The sequence below is a fragment of the Lactuca virosa genome, chromosome 4, assembly GCF_052849685.1.
Source record: "Lactuca virosa cultivar CGN04683 chromosome 4, Lactuca_virosa_CGN04683_v6, whole genome shotgun sequence".
Taxonomy (NCBI): domain Eukaryota; kingdom Viridiplantae; phylum Streptophyta; class Magnoliopsida; order Asterales; family Asteraceae; genus Lactuca; species Lactuca virosa.
This window is the reverse complement of record NC_136429.1, coordinates 326,469,288-326,475,375: the sequence shown is the minus strand read 5'-3', so window position 1 is coordinate 326,475,375 and position 6,088 is coordinate 326,469,288. Positions and strand designations below refer to the sequence as shown.

At 36.9% G+C, this 6,088-nt stretch overlaps 1 long non-coding RNA gene across 1 annotated transcript; it reads right to left on the bottom strand.

The window, feature by feature from the left end:
- Positions 1–4,385: 4,385 nt before the first annotated feature.
- LOC145168912 (uncharacterized) lies at positions 4,386–4,678 on the bottom strand. The gene is made up of 2 exons (XR_013742171.1): positions 4,513–4,678; positions 4,386–4,419 (listed from the first exon to the last, which is right to left on the bottom strand). It is a non-coding gene; the product is annotated as an uncharacterized LOC145168912 (long non-coding RNA).
- Positions 4,679–6,088: the final 1,410 nt, after the last annotated feature.

The following is a 6,088-nucleotide window of genomic DNA, read 5'->3' as shown; positions in this document are numbered from 1 at the left end:
ACGAGTTTGCTGGTAAAGGTGGAGTTCTCAGGGTATTCAAAGACGGTTCCGACAAACTGAGAGCCAAACGAAAAACCTCAGATCTTTACTTTCTTGACGGGCAAACAATTTCGAGTGATGCTGCTGTTGTTTCAAAGTCTCTTTCTGATCCAGATCAGTCCCGTCTTTGGCACCTTCGACTCGGCCATATGAGTTTTCAAGGCATGTTAGAATTGAGTCGAAGAGGTTTACTTGGTCAACAAAAGATTGTTGATTTGGATTTCTGTGAAGACTGTGTATATGGCAAGGCAAAACGAGTAAGGTTTGCAAGTGGTATCCATACAACGAAAGGACCACTTGATTATGTTCACTCGGATTTGTGGGGACCGGCTCGAGTTGCTTCAAAAGGTGGAGCTATTTATATGCTCACTATTATTGATGATTTCTCCAGGAAGGTGTGGTCTTTCTTCTTAAAAAATAAAGGAGACGTTTTCTCTACCTTCAGAAATTGGAAAGTTCAGGTTGAAAAGCAATCAGGTCTGGTGGTAAAGTATCTTCGTACGGATAATGGACTTGAGTTTTGCTCAGAAGAGTTTAATGTCTATTGTCAAAAGGAAGGCATTACTCGACATCGCACAGTAGTCCATTCACCTCAACAAAATAGTGTAGCTGAAAGGATGAATCGCACCATTATGGAGAAGGTCCGGTGTATGCTTTCTAATTCCAAATTGCCAAAGTCTTTTTGGGCGGAGGCTGCTTCGACTGCTTGCTATGTTATCAACCGATCACCGTCACGAGCAATAGATAAGAAAATCCGTTTGAATTATGGTCCGGTAAACCTGCAAATTATTCAGATTTAAAACCATTCGGATGTCCAGCGTATGCACGAGTTGACAATGGGAAGCTAGAACCAAGAGCAATCAAATGCGTTTTTCTTGGGTACAATCAAGGTGTAAAGGGTTACAAGTTATGGAGCTTTGATTTGAAGAAAATTATCATCTCAAGAGATGTTACTTTTGATGAGTCTGCTATATTTCAACCAGTTGCTGACTCTTCTAAAAGAACAGATGCATCAGATGTATCATCCGAAGCAAATAAAGAGAATGCTCAAATGGAGGTGGAGCTTCCTACTTCACCTACCACTAATCAGAGTACAAATCAGCATCAAGATTCTTCTTCGTCGGATGAGCATGTTGTTGGTGAAGATTCAACACCTTCACAACCACAAGCTACTACTCCAAGCATTGCAAGAGATAGACCGAGAAGACAGATTATTCCTCCGAAGAGGTATGCTGAATCTGATTTGGTTGCCTATGCTTTTATTGTTGCTGATAATATTGAGTCTGCAACGGAGCCTGCAAATTATGACGAGGCTATCAAATCTGAAGACTCAAATGATTGGATGCTCGCTATGCAAAATGAGATGGAATCCTTGCAGCGAAACAGTACTTGGAATTTAGTTCCTATTCCGAAAGGGAAGAGACCAGTTAAATGCAAGTGGGTCTACAAGCTCAAGGAACCTGTCAACCCAAATGATAAACCAAGATACAAAGCTCGGTTAGTAGCTAAAGGCTACAGTCAGATTCCTGGTATTGATTACACTGACATTTATTCCCCAGTTGTCAAACATACTTCCATTCGTGTATTGTTGGGGTTGGTTGCTTCTAACGATTTTGAGTTAGAACAACTTGATGTCACTATAGCTTTCCTAAATGGTGAGCTTGAGGAAGAGATTTTTATGCAACAACCTGAAGGTTTTGTAGTTCCTGGAAAGGAGAACTACGTATGCAAGTTGAACAAATCTCTTTATGGCCTCAAGCAGTCTCCTAGACAATGGTACAAGAGGTTCGATTCTTTCATGACCAGTCACAAATTCAGCAGGTGCACCTATGATAGCTGCGTTTATTTCAAGAAAGGTGACAATGGTTCAAAGATCTACTTACTCTTGTACGTGGATGACATGTTGATTACAGCGAAAGATATGAAGGAGATTCAGAAGTTAAAAGACCAGTTGAAAGCTGAATTTGAAATGAAGGACTTAGGAGCTGCCAAAAAGATTTTAGGTATGGAAATTATTCGTGACAGGAAGTCTAGGATCTTGCATCTTTCTCAGAAAAGTTATATTGAGAAAGTCCTACGACGCTTCAGTATGCACGAAGCAAAGTCTGTCAACACACCTTTTGCAGCTCATTTCAAGCTATCATCCGCTTTGAGTCCTACTAATGAGACTGATATGGCTTACATGGCACGTGTTCCATACTCTAGTGCTGTTGGATCTTTGATGTATGCTATGATCTGCACGCGCCCTGATTTGGCTTATGCTGTTAGCATGGTTAGTAGATACATGGCGAACCCGGGGAAAGAACACCGGAAAGCAGTACAGTGGATTTTTCGTTATTTACGTGGTACGTCTTCTATGTGTTTACGTTTTGGTAAATCTAACACTGGGGTGTTCGGATATGTTGATTCAGATTATGGCAAAGATTTGGATAAACGAAGATCAATTACAGGGTATGTGTTTACTCTAAATGGTTGTGCTGTTAGTTGGAAAGCCCAGTTACAGTCTACAGTTGCCCTGTCTTCTAGCGAGGCAGAGTACATGGCGATTACAGAAGCAGTTAAGGAAGATATCTGGTTGAAGGGGTTATTTGGAGAACTCGATGATAGAATAAAGGTGACCACAGTTTTCTGTGACAACCAGAGTGCTATCTTCTTGAGTAAAGATCAAATGTTTTATGACCGAACAAAGCATATTGATATTCGTTATCATTTTGTGCGGGATATCATTGAAAAAGGTGATTGTGTTGTGGACAAGATTCATACAGATTATAATCCCGCTGATATGTTCACTAAAAGTCTTCCTATAGCCAAGTTCAAATTATGTTTGGACATGGTGGGTGTTTCTGATCGCAGTTGAGCCTGAAGGCTCGTGGTGGAGGAAGTATTATTTATTTTTCGGAAACAATTTTTTCTCTATATAAAATTTGCAGGTTCTTATGGAAGTTTTAGAGTTTGATGAGCTATATGTTTTGACTAATCGTAAAGCATGACTTGCTTAATTTTGACGTCAAGGTGGAGATTGTGGAAAAGTTGCCTCCAAAATTAGCAAGTGACAAATAGTTCAGGGGTTATTTCTGTAACTTATCATTTACTATTCATAGTTTGACTATGAATAGTAATATAAGTGTGAAATTGAAAATGAGAATGGACGGTGAGTTACATGTGGGGCGCCTAACTTCTTCTTCGCCTACAATTATGGACGGCTTTTTTCTTTCCTTTTCATATGTTCTCTTTTGGCTATAAATAGCCTAAGCCAGAAGGCTTGAAAAAAACCCACGAACCAAATCAAATATATATATATATATATATATATATATATATATATATATATATATATATATTGATACACCACCGTATATTTTAGCTCTCCCACTCTATTTGTAATCTCTTTCATAATCCCTGTAAACACTGCAAATTATAGTGAATTGTTTCTCGGCTTCCTCCGCCCGTGGTTTTTTCCCGATTTGGGTTTCCACGTAAATTCCTGTGTCTCTATTCTATTTATTTTATTCGTATTTCGTTGTGATTATTACGCTTTGATAATTTTTGATCCCATTCCGCATTGAGCTAATATTATTTAAGTCAATTTGGATCCGTCGTATTTTACAACACTCACTAAACCCTCTTCGATTCTCTCTTGATGCCCTGCATCTATGCATTTATAAAAATAAATGGCGACAAATCCAAAAGAAATGATCCATAACGCTAAGTAAAAACATCAAAAACAGAACTCTGATACTAAATTAACAGTAACTTACAGAGGACATATTCACAATCAAAGATATAGAATTTTCAAGTGTTGCTTTGGATTTTAATTTTTAGAATTAAATATATATAAAAAAGGTGATGTACTTGTGAACTTCTTTATCGCCTCTTCTTTTAATCATTTCCAAAGTTAATCCCTCATTGGATTCAAGGCCAGCTTGCGAAATTTCTAAACGATGTTGAATTAGCAAATACCTTAGCTTCTTCTTTAAACCCTGAAATTTTCAACACCTTTTAATAATGAACAAAACTTAATAGCTAAACTAAAAGATATAATAATTAATAAATATATTATACACCTCTGAGGGTGCACCCCATAATCTTCTCAAATAATAATCAGTCTCTGTAACAACAATAGCTGGAGGCAACGGTTCTGCTCCTTGAGGATTTGTTGTAACATATATCTGAAAGCAAAAAAGTAATTTAGTTAATCAGATAATTAATCACTTATTTAGTTATTTACATACTTTTATAAAATAATCGATAAGTAGAAGATAACCAGTAATGCGATTGACTACCCCTCCCCTTAAACATATTAGTTTTATCTGAACCAATAAACCACTGAGGTTGTATAACATATATTCTGAAAACCAACCTTCCAATACCTCATCGAAGCTGCAACAAACATTTCAACAAACAAAAAACGTTTTTAGGCCAACAAAATTGAATTGGCATTAGTCAAATTATTTCACAAAATTAAATACTTACATTCTAGAAACAAACAAAAAGTTGAAGTAAAATAGGATCGCGGAGACAAAAAAAAAAGTTGATGTAAAATGGGACCTTGATGATTGATCATGATTCACAATCAACAATGATCATCCCATTGTGTCCAATTAGTTTCAGTACCCCTAAATTAAGTGTCCTCTTTAAAATTAGGCCCACACATCTTGCCTTCACTATCCACCCTTGGGATTGCCTTTTGTTCATTGGATGGTCAAAACTCATCAAACCACCCTTGCTATGGAACATACACCCTGCAATTTCATCCTAAAAACATGTCAAATCTTGATGTGGAGTCATTAAATCTTTAAAAAAATGAAATCTTGAAAATGGGTTATATTTACCTTTTGGGAAAGGTGCAAATTAGTTGCCACAACCTACTTTTATGAGCACCAATTCATCGGAAATGACGACAGATCCATCTGTAGCTATTGAAAAACAATTATCTGTAAATGAAAAGTGAAAGAGAAGTAACCTGTTGTGGGTTGGAAATATGTGAAATTGAATATAACCAAGAGTTGTATCAACACTTGTTCCAAAACTACTGGAAACGCTGGTATAGTAAACCTTGATATCTGAAGTAGTATCCTGATAGACCTTTTTTGTCATCCATTGAAAGCATTCAATAAATTTGAACCGTACAAAAATTGAAAGTGTCACATCATGAATAACAGAAGAAAACCTAAATTGCATCCTTCCGTCCAAATGACAGCACCAATTGAATGACAGTGAGAATTATAAAGCTAAACTGCTGTGAACCCGACCATCGGAGAAACTTACTGTAACGCCCGCAGATCCGGGCTAGTCAATTTAGAGACGATGAGCATCAAAAATGTGTTTTTGATGGAAGATTATTTAGAAGGATTAATCTTAACCACGTTGTAGTACATGTTACAAGGGTTCCGTACATATAAAGAACGCCCAAATCTGACTTCGTATGAAGAAGTTATGAATTTTCTAAGATTTGGCATAGAAGTGCACGACCCGAAACTCGAATTTTAGTTCGAGCGGTTTTTGGCCTACGCGACCTAAATGAGAGTTGAATATCTCATTAATAGGAACTCAATGGTAAAAAGACAGACGAAAACGGAGTCCGTATGTAGAAGTTATGAATTTTACGCGGACATTTAACAGTATAATCTCCTCCTACTGTTAAATTTAAGAGCGGTCGAGAATTAGCCGACGGAGTCTAAATGAAAGTTTTAGATCTTGTTTTTACCTACGCGTGGATATAAAGAATGTCGAGAGTAGAGCTCGTATGTTAAAGATATGGACGAAACTTGGTCCCTACTCTTAGAGCGCGATAAATTCGATACAGTTTTGTAAATCTGAGATATAATGGGAATTAGCTGACGGCGTCTAAATGAAAGTTGTAGTACTCGTAAATACCAACGCGTGGATATAAATAACGTCAAAAATGGAGTTCGTATGAACGAGTTACAATTTATAATAACATATTACGTATTAAAATAAAGTATAAATCATATATACGTACACATATATATACAAATGTATATATCATTAGAAAGGTATCGACGATGCGGTTATTATAAGACTAGTG